Below are 16,018 nucleotides of genomic sequence, written 5' to 3'. Positions count from 1 at the left end.
ATTTAATGTAAAGATGAATTAGTATAAGGCATCCACAATGCTATTACTGTTAAAAGAAGGTCCAGGTGGTGAGCTGTTGCATGTGTAATACTTAATATTCTTGGGCCTTTGACGTTCATTGGAGGGACATGACTATCCCAGCTTTTTAGATCCTCATATAATTCAGAACTAATTCATTTCTTTTTGTATCTGCAGACTTCATCTTTGTGATGGAAGCATCTTCCTCTTCCTTCAAATTACTGCTCAGGTCCTCTTTTTACATACTAATTACTTCTCTGCCCTTTCAGGAGACCAAAAAAGCACCTACAGGCAGCCGAGCTGCAGTCATAAGTGCTAGTAGTTTTCTCCAGCCCACCTTCTGCATTGTGATTGGCATGTTCATCAACCACACAAATGAGCTGTTTTGAACATTTCATGTGCCAGTACATACTGTACCAGCACCTTGCTAGACAGAGGAGGGGATGGACTGGAAGGTGAACCACTGTGTACCTCCCAGGAGCTGAACACACTGCACAGATAAGGCCACCTCACACCACATCAGCTCTCAAGCTCCTCTTCTCCCCGGCCCCATCCTCCTGCTCTTCTGTCTCCCCTCTTTCTTCTCTCCATTTTCTTCTACTGTTGTTTAACAATTCTCCAGCTCAGACATGATTTCAAACCTCGTTGAGATGAAGAGCTGAACCAGAAGATGGAAGTAGGTTAACACACAGGGCATCAGTACATGGCCTTGAGACACTTACAGAGATGGTAAAAACTGCATATGCGTGTGTGCAAGTGAGGCACTCTGGTCATTTGCCACTGTCTACTCCCAAAAGTACTTGTTTTGATTTTCAGAGGTTTTGACTGTCTCTAGTGTTTTCTGCAGCCCGGATGGATGCAGTGTTCTGCCCTTGGCACAGCTCTGGGGTGCTGGAGTGACAGGACAGGGAGCAGCGCCAGTGCCTGGCATGTCTCTGCTTTCTGGACTGGGGGTCCTGCTGGTGCTCCAGCAGCAATCAGAGATCTCTTTGATCAAAATAAAGGCAGCAATTCACCTCCACACACTGCTCATGTCCAGTACTGTTTACAGGCCAGCCTGGGAGCAGGTGGCTGAGCAGCATTTTCAGCCTAGAGGAAAATAGGTGGTTTTGTTTAGGATTGGATATATTTTCCTTTTTGGAAGGCTACTCTTGTAAACATCTTAAGCATCTGAAATTGATCTAATCATATACTATGTCCTTTCCATTCAGAGATTGTAGATTTCCTTTTATATATATATGTATATAAATAAATAAATTTTTATGTGAATGATTGCAGGATTTCTATATAAATTGACTTTATATGGCACCGATCATGCCCCCCGAGTTAATAATGCTCATACTAAGGTTTGATCCTGAAATACAGCAAAACCTTAGAAAGGCATAGGGAAATGAGAGGCCCAGTTGTGAGCTAATGACCTCTGTGAAGGAACCAACATGTCAGCACTGTAAAATGAGATACACTTAATAGCTTTTCACAATGGATGCTTGTATACGATACACATCAGCGTACTGTGAAGTGGCTTGTTATGGTAAGACCATAATATAGAACTTTTCTGTTGAAATGGTTCTCTCTCCCTACTTCTTGGGAAATATTTGTTCAAATAAATATGTGGGTTAGTGAGGCAACAGATAGTTATTTGTCTCTCAAGTGTGAGTAATGTAATATGAACAAGCATTAATGACCTAACTCCTTAATTCAACAGGAGATCCTTATTTTTCTTACACGCTAGCTTATTTCTTAATATTTTGGAATCCATTGCTCAGTGTGTGTTGTGTGTTCCCAGGGGAGCTGAAAGCAAGTTACAAGCTTTGGATTAACTCTCAGTTTTGCTCAACTTTATCATCTCTTGGACTCTCTCTGGGGCTTCAACTCAATGGCTGGCAACCATGTGTATCTGCTCCCTGAATAATCTACTAACATCTGCCTGAAATACTGAAAGACTCACATTTTTCAGTGGATGTGAGAGGTAGAACTGGCCAAACCATTCACGTGATTTAGAAGTCCTTGTCTGATTTCCAGAAGAGATTCCAGCATGGTGACACCAAAGCCCTGTGAATTTCTGTGAGTTAGCACCTAGATACAAGGCTGAAACAGTTCACGTAGCCACTGTCCCCAGGGCAGAGGCAGCAGAAGGGAACTTTGGGCCCAGCCACTTCACTTTTAGAGTGAAGTCTGTTGGCGTGGACAGACCTCTGATGAAAGTAAATCAAACATGAAATAAAAAGCTGAGCTAGCCCAGGGAGTGAGGGAGCTAAAGCAAATGGATTAAGAACTGTGAAAGGGAACCAGTGACAGGCCATAAAGTCAAAGGAAGATCTGAGAGGCAGTAGCAACAAGGAAGAAAAGCTGGGCATCAAGAACAATGGACAAAGATGACTAGACAGAATAATTTAGAGCCACAATCCACTGGGTTGTAACCAGAGGTTCTGGAGTCTCACTGCTGGCCAGCAGATATCATATCCATTTGCTTAAAATACGTGTTTTATTCCTCTGTAGGTATGAGTTACCAAAGGGATGACAACCTACAGCAGCTCTAGTTGCCAATCTCTTACGTCATGCAAGCCAGACGTGTTCCAGTACTGCTGTTGAACCATGAAGGAGGCAGCACATCATCAGCCCACTAGGAATTGCTCTTCTTCAAATTTAGTCTTTTAAAATAATTTTAAAATAAAACAAACCATAAAGCACTCTCTTTGGAGAATATAAATAAGGTACATTTGAATGGAAGTAAGACCATCTGGGCAACTTTATGCATTCAAGTACGATGAGACAATCTCAACACAGTGTCTAGAGTGGGGAATGGGGCTGCAGGAGAAATCTGGTCATGCTCAGATCAGCTCAATCTTTTTCTGGAGAGCTGGACCCTATTTCTGTGTCTCCATAGACAGAATTATTATGAGATGCTACCAGGTAATTTCAGCTATAATTTTTAGAAAAGGTCATTTTTTAAATTCTCTGTTCAGCACTCAGCTTGAAATGCCCAGCTCTGATTAGGAGAGCTGCTGAGTCTTAATGGGTTCATCTGAAGATAATGGGTCTGTGCTGCACACATCCAGTACAGCCAGTCTCTGGTAGTGCCTGATATAGACTGTGGTAGTAGTGCTTTATAATGCTATGTATTCTTGAAAGTGGCATTCTTCAAGTCTTAAGATACGGCCTTAAATGAAGTAGAAATAGTTTGTTAGTGTCCCTGTGTCTCATCTGCAAGTGGTGCTGTGAAGATATTTTGGAAGCTGCTTGGACATCACTGCAAGGACATTTCTTGATCTGGTCCACAGAGAAGCTTTGAATGGTGCTCCACAATAAGGAAGTCAGGAATTTGTATGCAGGGACTATGCTGAGCCACTGTGCTGTCAGTATCACTGGCAGCACCTGAAGATTCAGCTGGTCTTGGAGTCCTGATATGCAGTTCTGCAGCATTTGAACAGCAAGGGTGTGTTCTGTGCCCCTTTCTTCTCAGCAGCATTTAGCATTGCAAAATGAATGTGTCTGAGAGCAAGCTGGCTCGACATTTCTGATCTGGAATAGCTCTCTGCCTGGGATTGCTGTGTAGTGTTGATCTGGGAAGCAGATGAAGGAAGAGTGTAAAAACATCTGTTTGTTGCTGTGGTGGATGTTGCTTGAAACATGGCTCTAGAGCACCAAGACCTGTGCAGAAAGCACCTGAACAGGACACTTATGAGCCAGAGCAACAGACATGAATCTTCATCTGACCAGAGGACAGACTGAGAGGCAGTGGGAATCTATCCCAGCCTGGGTGACCTGGAGTACATTTTGGGTGATGTATTTTGCATTTAAGTGATAATGGTGTTACCCTAAGACCATTCTAAAGCTGGTTATTGCAGAGATATGAATATACTAAAATGTGCAGGAGAATTGTTGGCCTACATTGGATATCTTCTACAACACAGAATTGATTGCTGTCTTGATCAGGTCCTCGGTAGCAGAAAAGCACAAAACCAGCTGAGAGCTCCTTCTGCATTAGGCAGGAGGTTGTCTCTCAGCCATACTTCAAGCTCCCTTCAGCCTTGTGTTGTTTGTTGAACACCATGTGGCTTCTCAGTACTTGATAACTTTTTGTATTTGACAGGTGACCTTCGAGTCAAGCCAGTGGCTACTTGCCACACCTTGTTAAATCTGCTTATTTTAGGGTCATTGTAAAACACTAGATGGACTTCTGGTGAATATAATTGGTTTTCTCTTTGGACAATATTCCAAATTTAGCACATCTTCTCTGAAGCTTAGTATAGCACTTTCCTGGAGCTGCATCAAACCCCAGCACTTAGTGTTTAAAACTCAGTGTTAATGCCTGTTGGAGATGATGTTGTAACAGCCTCTGTCACACTTTGAGTGATGGTCTTGTTTTCTTGAAATCTCTCTCACCATCTTGGAGATATCAAATTTTGGAATCAAACACTGACTTTAATGCTGGAATGTTCCCCATGAGCCCTGATGTTTTATCCAAGAGTCCTAACCTTTGTATACAATTGCTGCTTGTTGATTTCCAGGCAAGGAGACTGTCTCAAAATTGCCCCCCAAGTTTGGTGTCATCAGAAAAGCTCACATCTCTTTGCAGCTAATCAGAAAGAAGAGCTGGGCATTAGGAGATCATCTGAGTTTGTAGACACTGATAGGAACCCTTGATTAGTAGCTCTTGAGCTTTAGATTTATTAAGTGATTTTATGTATTGTATTCCATTTTGAGGGACTGAATGCATCTCTTGACAAAATGAGACATCCTTTTTCTGCTTCTCTCCATTCTGCACAGTTCATGCTCCCCAGAGATGGGAGGAGTTCCTTCAATGACATACAAACAAAAAAGTCAAGATTCAGTTGCTACATGGGAATAACAATTCATACTTTCAATTTTTAAAACTTTTAATATGTTTTAACCCTCTTATTCTTGTTTTCTAGGTGAGGAATTTGTTTTGGCTTAAAATTCCCCAGAAAGGCCTGGGTAATCCTGTTACTGAAATATAGAATTTCTTTATGTAATGGAAAGTGCATGAGCTGGGGAGACAGAAAGTGCCAGCTCCTGGATTGTTTCCCCAAACATTCATGATGGATATGGATTAATTCAGGGAACCTCTTGGTTTTGTCATGAAGGGTGAACTTGGCAATGCCATTGTTATACCTCCAGCTCAGAAGTATTTTGATGGAAGTGAATTTTTGATGTAAAATTCATATCCAAGCTGCTTTGTGGCCCCATGTGGAGGGTAAGATTTAGTAGTATCAGGTAAAGGAAGGAATCCCTGCTCTGAATGAACAGCCCAGCTGTGTGTTACTGTTGGGCCTGCTGCTAATGTTATTTCTGATGAGGCATGTTTACTTACTTTCACCATGACTGTCCGGAAATCCCATGGCAAGAAATGTCAGAACATTTGCCAAATCACTACTTCACCCATCAAGCTGATTGTTGCGTGTTTTCGGTCTGGTTCACATTAAGGGTTTGCTCCATCACTGCCTTTGCTCTTTTGGGGTATATTGATTACTTGTGGTGGGTTTTATAACAAACAGCCCTTTTTGAGGGATTACTCCCCCCTTTTCTCCCTGAGCCTGTGGCATGTTAGTAAATACAGGACTAATCTTTTCTACTTCAGACACAGTCTGTCTAAGGCAGTTCATCCAAAGTAATCAAAAGCAAACTCCTTCCAGTTGATGATTATATTGTAATGTCTTTTGCAAAGCAAACAAAAAAGAAAAAGCATACCTATAAAACAGAAGGAATGTAATAAAACTGAAAGAGGCTTAATTTCTCCTCCTGACAAGTATCTTATTTTTCTGTATATCAAAACTTTTTCAAGAATCAGAAGTCCTGCAAGCAGAGGTAGGCCAGTGCTGCCTGAGAGCTGGTCTGTGTAAAGGGGAAGTTTGGCAGCCTGGGGTCTGGCTGGAGGGAGTGCACACAGCCAAGCCTCCTTGCACCAGCACAACTGGGGGGCTGAAGTCTCTCCAGGGGTTCCTCCAGAGCACAAGAGGAGATTTGACTGATAAAGACAGGCCTGAAAGGCTGTCTCAGATCTGCTGTCTGCAGTCCCTGTGAAACTCTGCAATGGACAGAAGGGGCCTTTCACAGCCTGAGTTTGGAAGTCTGGCATCCTCCCCAGCCTCTGATTTAACAATTTCGTCTTACGTCCAACCTGAGATGAATGGCAAAAGCATAAGGGACCAGAGAGACTAGACTGCTGCTTTGCAAGAGAGAGGCAGCACTCTTGGAACCCTCTCGATGTTGTATTATTGCTATTATTTATTTGCATAGTTCCACATTGATCCTGCAGATTTTACCTATTGGTAAAGTATGAGCTGAATTAATAGATGGGTGAAATTCTGCTGGAGAGTATATGGTCCAATAATTAGTTTTAAAAAATTATTACTTGTTTTATTTCTACTATGCATGTATTTCATTTATACCTAAATTCGCTTTTTGTTGTGCATCAAGAATTCCTGAATACCTTGCAGGTAACTTGGGAAGGAAACAAGAAACTTGAGATTGTGCTCTACACACCCTTTAAAATGGAGGAAGACACCTAAAAAAGTCATCTCTTAAAGTATATTTGGGCTTAATATTACTTTTGAAATTCGTATTGGTCCCCTGGAAGATGTGTGAGGACTGACAGTTCAAACAGCAAAATTCTACTTCAGTAGTAATTACGTGTTTTCTGAAGGTGACACCTTGAAAAAGGTAAAATGTGTTTTTTGTAGAAAGATGTTTATATGCTAAAATTTATGTGGAAATTACTGTCAGTGAGGCAAGAAGAGAAAGTGGAAGAAGGACGGGTGGTGTCATTTGTTAATTTGTGCCAATCTTCTCTAGGCTTGTTCTAGTAAATGTTTTTCTCTGCTGTGGGATGATATCAAGAGGCATGACAGGCTGAATCTGGAGGTGTTTTCATCTTTTGAGCCAAAAGTAGTGATAAGAATCAGTAGTGGTACTGAGAATAATGGATCTGGAACTTTGAGATGAATCCAAAAAAAATCCGAAACCTGAAATTAACCTGTGATGAAGAGCTTTTTGGAGTTTTCTAAGCTCAACTGCTCTTCATTAATGCAGCCTGGCATGTGTTTATTTCAATACTGTGATTCATAACAGCTAACTCCAAATGGAAGCAAGAAACGCAGCTGAACACAACTTGGCAGGTTGCTGTGGTGTCTGAGTTTTATGTGCTCTTCTGGCTGCATAGAAGAGGTTGCAACAACTTAAACTGGAAATGCTCAAAACCCTAATGAAAGGCTTCATATTGAAAACGTGGAGCAAGATTATTCTCTAGGCATGAGTCAGAAAATGAGAGGGAGGAGCTGACATCACCTTAGCTGGATTTGAGCTTTTGTTGGCTGAAAAAAGGTCTGAGAGAAAAGTACGTCTCTGTAACAGCAAATTGTGTTGCTTAGGCCACCTGCAGGGACTCCTTGCTGTGCTGTTCATTCCCTGGAATCCATGTTATGAAAGCAGCTGAGAGCTGTCAAGAAATACAGTGCTAGGAGATGTAAAGAAAATAGAGGTGTTCAGCTCTCACCTGCCCCTTGGCATCCCATCACAAGTGCATTACCTCTCTCTGTTCCAGTCTCATAGACCCCTGCCCTGTGCATGTGGACTGCCAAAATCAAAAAGGGAACCAAAATCAAAACAAAACCAATCAACCCTGGAGAAATGGCTTTTAAATTCTTTATTTAGTGAAAGATGGCTAAGCAAATGATCACCACCTTAAATGTACTGTATGGGTCCTTGTCTCTGCTGGGATGTTTGGGAGTCCAATTGAAAAGGAATTGACAGAAGGAGCATTGATGGTAAGGGATCCTGTAAGAACTAAAGTGGCAGGACATGCAAATAAACATCCATTTTTTGATATTCCTATACACTTACTTGCTGCTGCTTGTGAGCAGCATGGTGCAGCTAAAAAATCTGATCTCATTACTCAGGTCCTGCTTTCCCTTTGCAGGGATAGGAAGGGATACAGTGCCATTGACTTGCTTCCTTCATCTAGGCCACTTTTCTCTAGTATTTAAACTCATCATAGAGCTAAACAAATATGCAAACACTTATTGTAAATTATAATAGCTGTTGGTGGGAAAATTCAGCTGAAGATAAGTCTCCAAACTTTCTGCTGTAAATCTTGATGCATTGGCTCGCTGACACATGGTTAAAACACAGCCGTAAATCTCTTTGTGAGTCATGTCGTGAGGAAGGAAACACACAGGAGTTTTTCAGCACAGCAGTTACAAGGCAAAAGCTCAGAGCTCCTTGCTGCTGCCAATCCAATCCCACTGGTGTCCGAAGTAATTAATGAATTCCTGGTTTTGTACCAAGGCTGGAACATGATAAAAAGAAACAATCAAGTATATTTTACCTTGATTCCTGTCACTGAGAAGTTCAAACACCCACAAAAACTTTCAGATGTTTCCACTTGAGTTCAAGTCAAACATTGCAAAGTTTGCGGTTCCCACCCCCCACTTTTTGACCTGGAGTATGATATAATCAAACTGTTTGCATTTTTACCTTAAAAGTAGGTGTGTATCTAACATGCCAGTTTTGAAATACATTTAGGTACTGCTAAAAATCTGTCCAAGTCCAAAAACTGCCACTGTTTTCAGGAAATATGCACCAAATATTTTCTTACATTTTTTGTATTGTAAAATGCAGACAAAAAGGGGAAGGTGTATGGAGATATGCAGCCAGAAGTATAGATGGAGCCATGTCTCTCTGTTCCCCAATTCACGTATGATTCTACAATTAGTTAATACAGGGTTTCTGAATGTGGTGATCCTGTCCTCCTCCCACTCCACTTCTGGGGATTCCTGAGAATCAGCCCAGAGGCTCAGCTGGATCTGGTGAGTCAGTTTGCTAAACAGCCAGAAACCAGATCCAACCAAAATCAGGGGGCAAAAAGTATTTTGTGCCTTTTGAAGAACTAAATTTAATCTAGTGGGAGGCAAATGGGAGCTATAGCTGGTACAAGAAAGGGGCAGTGGTGCCTGCTGGGGGCTGCCAGCTTCCAGACCTGCAGGGCTGCAGGTGAGATCCTGCTCTTGGGAGCACCAGGAGGGAACCAACTCCATGGGACATGGGCACAGAGCTGTGAGCTGGAGGCAGCCATGACGCAGTGGATTTTGTGAGCAGATTTGGAAGAGAAAGCCAGCATGTTTGGCCACTACAAGTGGGAGGCTGTTCCCTGCGTGCAGTGTGGGGACACAGCTCTATGAATGGAGGCATTAATCGGGAGCGTGGCTGCAGCTCCAGCTTAGGAAAGCTGCTTGGTGCTTGCTTGTGTCCCTTCCATTCCTTCAAAGCTCGAGCACTTCATGGAATAAAGGCATATGGGACCAATAAAGCAGATTTAAGGAGATGGAGTCCAGGTGGCAAAAGCGTATAATGGGAAGTGACTTATGGGAAAATGTTGCATTCAAAACTCCTCTGTTGGTTTAGGTGACCCTGTAAATCCAGGCCCTGCTTTTAGTCAATGGGACTACTCATGAGAGCTAAATTACTTATGTTGCAGGATTGAACCTACTGAAAGGAAGACTTTTCAAGGAGAACCAAATAAATGTTCTAACTCATGCTTACAGTGTTCTTAGTTTTTAGCATGAGCCCAGTTGTGCACATAGACAACCAATTTGCCATAATTTGTATATTTGTTTGGCATGTATTTACAAAGGGGAGATCTGGATTTATTTAAAGAATTACTTTGCCCCTGGTTTCCGTATCGTTCCCTTAATCTCTCCACAAAAGAAGCTCAAACAAAACCCCCGTACTCTCCTTCTCCCCACTTAATGGAAAACTTGAAAGCAAGCCCTGCACAGTGTACCTTTCATATGCACATAGGTACCTTGCAGTGAAATGAGAAACAGCAGAAGAGCTCTGCAATAACCATGACTGAGTGTGCAAGGAAAAAAACAAGCTTTCAGTAGAATACTGCTTCATTAGATCTTAATAGCACAAAAAAGTCCCCTAGAAATAAATCTTCAACATGATTCTCATATGGAAGAGAAGCTTTCCACGTTGAAACCAAATGTTCAAAAGCTCTGTGCTTTGTTGTATTAATGCCCATAATTTATTCTTCTTAGAAACTATCCCTCACAGGCTGTTATACCACTCAGTGTGGTACATCATAAGAAAACAACTTAGAAGGCAAAAACATTAGAACAAAAACAAAACTCTGAAAGCTTTAGTAAATAAAGACTTCCAGGGGGGTCTGGAAAAAGGACACAAACGTTGTGAGAAATCAAAAACAGAAGTATAAATTGTAAGCAGAAATATAAACTAAGCTTTGTGAACAAACAAGTCCTTTTGGAATTCTCAAGTAGTTGTACGTAAAATTGATTTGTGCAGCCCAAAAACCTTCGCTGCACAGTCATTCCTCTCTGCAGCATCCAAAGCTAAACAAGCCAGTTCACTCTTGGGATTTTTTCCCCAGAACTGAGTATATTTCAGTGCAGAAGCACCTGTCACTGTGATTGATACCAGCTCAATCTAGCACTTGTAAGGCCCTAATCCATGTTGCAGTTGGGCTTGTAGCTTCCTCTCACAATGGATTTTCACACAAGGATGAGTTGTTCAATCACTTGAAATAGCTTTTACACCCCAACTGGAGGTGGTAAGAAATAATAATAAATAATAAATAAATAATAATTATAATTATAATAATAATTAGTATTACTATTATTTACTTCTAAAAAATTAATCCTATTTCCCCTGCCCCAAAAAGATTGAAATGTTTATATTCTCTGGAGTTTCAACTTTCTTTTCAGGAAGATGAAAATCCAATCACTGTAGTAATAGTGGCCAACCCACTGATCTTGAATTACAAACATTGCACCAATAACCCAGGTCATGTCACAGCTTGGACCAACAGCTTCTTGCTGGCACAGTAGATGATGGGTGGTCAGAATTCCTGACTGTGCTCCAGAGGCTGGTCTTGGTGTATCAGCTGCAAATCCATGTGTATTTTCAACCCTGGCCTGTAGTGGGATCCTTGGAAGTCACCAGTCCTTCCTCTGTAAGCCTTGTCTGGAGTTGTTTTACTTCTCTGCTCTCTAGGGTATGTTGGCTGTATTTGTGGCTATTTTTGTTGGCTACTGTCACCTATGGATTGGTGTTAGCATCTGGGAGTGTGTAATCATATTTTTTTATTTTAAATTTAGCCTTCATAACCCTCATTCCTAGTGCAGCATTGCTTGTCAGGCCTTTATAGTCGGGTTTCAACACTGGATTTTCTGTAGCAGGGAAAAGCATCCTTGAAATTTATTGTGTTCTCTTCTTTAGGAATTTTATTAACTTGGTCCCTAGTTACAATTTGTGAGTTACTATTTAATTTAAGAAATTTGTGCATCTTGTTCGGGATGTAGAATTTGACTTCACTTGTACATATTGTACAAGACTAGGAACTTCGAAATTAGGTGGAGCTGTAATTGTGTTTGATTAAGGAGATGTTGTTTGGGATAGGGCATAAGGGATTGGCCTTGGGACAAGAAAAGCAGTGGAAGAGAAGGACTGAAGGTGAGAAAGAGCAGTGTCTCAGTGATAACGCAGGTAGATAAGGAGCCATGGTGTCAGCCCTCAACCCACGGAGCAGGATCTTGGCTGATGCTGGTAATGCTCTGTTCTTCCCTGTGGCTCTTTGCTGGTCTTATCCAGGACTTGGAGTGCCCTGCTTGATGGCCAAAGTGATAAATCTGTGAGCTGTCTCAGCCAGTTCTAGCTCTATCAGAGGAAAATTGCAGCCCATGCAGAGTCTTTTCATGCTGGTCAGGGACAACTAAGACTTAGTTTACGATCTTTATGATTTTTCACATATCCAGACTTCATCTCCCCACACACATGTACCCCTAGCTACAGTTTATGGCCATTTCTTTTCCATCCCAAACTCCCCATGGCAGACATCCTCACAGAGATGGATCCTGCTGGTGCAGGTTTGTAAAAGTGTGATATTTTATAACTGCTCATAGCCTGATATACTGTGGTTAACAGAGCCTAGGAAAAGAGGATTAGTATTTTGACAGATGATTTTTAGAAGCTCTGGGTCTGATGACTTTTCAGAGGGAAGATATATTTTTGCTTTAACTGAAGATAAAGGATACTGTAACATCCCTACTGGTGGGAAAAGTCTAGTGGAAATAAAAAAAAACATTTAATGGCAGGAAAACCGTTGTTGAACAGAAGTGATAAACCTTTGGAGTTTGAACAAAGCTGTTATGTAGCTGTAATACTGTCAATGAAGGGTTAAGAACAGAAAAATATGCCAAGGCAAAGTCAGAGATACAAGACCACATAATCCATTCAGATTGCAGATGGAGTAACTCCAGCCATGCCTAGAAGGTAACTGGACAAAGTATGTTTTTTCCATTAGCTCAGCTCGTGCAATTATGCTGGTACAGAATTACATATTTCTGCACAGTTCTGGCCACAGAAGCTATTTCTTCATGCTCAGACCTGTTTGCTGGAGGTGAAACTGAGCTGGGTCATTGGAGCCGCAGAGGAACTCCTAATGAAACAAAACCACATGAGGTTGTACTTTGCAGGGGGTGGATGGCTGGATTAGGCTGTACACTAAGTAGTCCCCCAGGATATTTTTCAACTGCAATGCAAGCTCAGTGATCAAATATGGAACAGATTAACAGGAGGAGGGGTTGTATATTTCTTGTAAGTCACAATCTTCTTTTATTCATGACTATCTGCAGTGCGATTTTTGTGAAGCACTGGTTTTTATGGTTGATTTTAGTGCTGTAATTCCCATGGCGTATCAGGCTGCCAGTATAATTTTCTGATTAATTTATTTGCATCAATACTGTTTAAAATGAGTGCAGTAAGTGCAGGATTAAAAGGAGTTATGTTTAAAAGGTCTTTATTTCTAGCAGTCTGGGATATCTGTAAACACAGCTTTTAAAAATAGGATCTTAATGTTAGCTCCAGGAATCCATATATAGTTGCTCAATGTGTGGCCTGATTTAATTATATAGCAACTCCCTCTGATTGTATGAGATCAAGAGATGTTCAGATTTCTGATTCTGATGAGGAGAACAGCTGCTTTAAAGCTGAGTTTGTACAATCTTTTCTCCTATGTGTTCTGAATAATGAAAAAGTATCATTTTCATTAACCTTAGCTACCCATGAAAGCATGAGCCCATGCCCTTACAGTGAGTATTCTCCTCAGTGCATTTGTTGTAAAATCAAATTCCTGAATACTAATTTCTGAACCTAGCATACCTGGAAAGTTACCACTTTTGTTTTCATTAGTTTGGCTGGTTTGGATGGTCAAAATTAGGACCTTGGTGTCTGAAATTTCTTACGTGCAGCTATACCTGTGCAGGTGCAGCCCTGATCTGAGCAACTTGTGCCTTGCTGCTGCCTAAAGCCAACTCCAGAAAGCAGATGCAACATCTCTAATCACATCTTACTGAGGGTGTGCTGCAGGGAGAGGCTGTTTGATATTTTCACAAGGGCAGGTGGTGATAGGGCAAGGAGAAATGGCTTCAAACTGAGAGAGGGCAGGTGCAGAATGAACATTAGGAAGGAATTTCGAGTTTTAGAGTTTCTTCTGACCTAAACCATTCTATGATTCTGCGGAAATGTAGTGATGGCCACAGCCTGTAAGAATGGTGGTGGCACTGCACAGATCACCTTTTAGGGATCTTAAATAACTCTTTATACATACACATTTAAAAATTATGTGGATTTGGGTAGAAATCCATTCCCAAAGCCCTTCAGGACAGGCACCGGCTTCCACTTCATCACTGTGTATCCCTCTGCCCCAGGTCACTGCCCCTGGTTGAACTGTGGGAGTTAATTCTGAGGAAGTATTACCTAAAGCAATACCCACTGCTCCCCATGACACCTAGGGACAGCAGCAGCTGTTTTGCTAAATAGACTGAATGTGTTTATACAGAGTGAGAGTTGCCTAAGATTTATTTTGAGTATGACTCAAAAGTGAGAAGCTGTATGACCGAGAATGCTGTGGTGTTAAACTGATGTCAAGATTGACCAAAATATTTTTAGAGTGCAATGAGTATATTGAGAAATTATAAATCTTGCCAGTTCCTGCAAACCATGCTGAAGTGAGACTAAGTAGGGAAGCTTGTGCTTGTCTCCAAATACAGGTATATATTAACTCTATAAATGTGGAGAAATCATTTAGTTTATAATGTAGACATGTCTTCATTCAGCAGACCACTTGTAACAATAAGTTTAAGCCCCTCTGCTGTTGTACAGATTCTTTTTCATGGTGTAACAAATAATTAAAAGTGATAAGTTAAAATCAAAGAAAAAAAAGGAAAATTATATTTAATTGAGATAGGACTAAAAGGTTGGCAATGGCATGGTAGGCTGCACATTAGCTTCTAAGGCAAGTGAGATGCATCTTTTTTGGATGGAATTCAAACAAGTGTTAGGGAGTACAGTGTTGGGAACAGCCTGCTGTGAGGTGGAGATCTGTGCACTTGCTAGTTTGTTTCTTCTTCTCTGGTAATTTTTTGCTCCCTTTGCTCAGATATTTTGTGTTTAGATATTGCAGAATATATGTATATATTAATTTGCTTGCTGTCATTACTTGTAGTACTCTAACTGGATTTGTATCTAAAATTCTTTGAAATTTTAATATTCCTCAAACACTTGAAATGTCTGCTTCTGTGTTCTCTGCATTATCAAGTGCTCTGTGTTGTCTTTCCAACAGCAGCCCTGTTTCATTTATGATACAGGACCTGCTACCTATGCAATAGCTCCTCAAAGCTTTGATTTTATCTTCTTTTTCAATGTTCCCTCTCTTGGAAGACTGATGTTGAAGGAAGGAGCTGTAGGGAACAGGGAGGATGGTTGGGGAGATTTCACAATGAGGTTTGGGTTTTTTTGGGGGGTGGGCTGGGATTTATTTCATCACAAGAAATTTGCTTTCCCAGCATTCTCAACATCACACTTTTTATGGGAGACACACAGGTTGTGTGTGCAACTGTGCTGAGTGAGGAAGTGGAGTATGACAGACAGCCATGACCACACTCCTGGGTCTGGCTGGGTCTGTGAGTGCCTTTTAAAACTCCTTTCCTTTGAAATAAACCTGCAACGTGACCCATGGTCAGTAAAGGCCTCAAAGACACCCAGAGAAGATGATCTCCAGAGACCTAAGCCATTAAGTGTGAGGAAGTTGCACACAGTGCTCAGCATACACAAAGATCTCTTAAAGATTTAAAACTTGACAAAATTTGTATGGAATTTGGTAGAAATGAATGAATGTATTCATTTGACAAAGGCCATTCTTCCCTGGTCCCCAAAATCTGGTCTGTTGTTCCAGGGTATGTAAGCCTGAGATCTGTTTATGGAAAGGACAGATAATTTTGGTTAACATTTGTATAGAAAAGAACACATTCTTTGTTTTAATCTCAAAAATGTTTGGTGTATGTTGCTGTAAACTAAAAATAGATTAAAGACTCCCAACTCTTTTCAGCACAAAAATATCAGTGCAAATATAATTTTGTCAGAGCAATAAACAGCAAAAATCAAGGTCTTATAAAGGAAAATTTGGCTAACCTGAGAGTCACACTGCTATTTACTTTCCCTGTAACCTAATAAATAATCACTCTGAGGCCCCATCACTTCACCTGCAGAATTCACTGCCATATCCCAAGGTAAAGGTCATAAATTATACTTCCCCCCTCCACCTCCAGCCCAGCTAGCATGATATTTGGATTTCATGCATGATGTGTATTGACACCCACTATTTTATACCCATTCAAGTAAGAAGCCTCCAAAATACTTAAATATCACAGTTAAAATAAACTAGTTTATAAAAAGTTTATTTATAATAAACAATACATTAAAAACCCAGAGGCCCTGCTGTTGTAATCTGGATGCATACATTTAAAATTATATGCACTCTAGCAAAGGTGGCCTTGGAGCTTGGATGTGTTTGAAAGCACCAGCCAGTGGAGGCTGGCTCAAGGCATGGGGTTAGAAATCGAGGTGCTCTGGTTTTGTAGTTAAACTCTTAAAAGCAGAAAAAGCACTCCAGATAGCAGAT

This window comes from Sturnus vulgaris, chromosome 1, assembly GCF_052056855.1.
Source record: "Sturnus vulgaris isolate bStuVul1 chromosome 1, bStuVul1.hap1, whole genome shotgun sequence".
Taxonomy (NCBI): Eukaryota; Metazoa; Chordata; class Aves; order Passeriformes; family Sturnidae; genus Sturnus; species Sturnus vulgaris.
Note: the sequence above shows the minus strand (reverse complement) of the source record.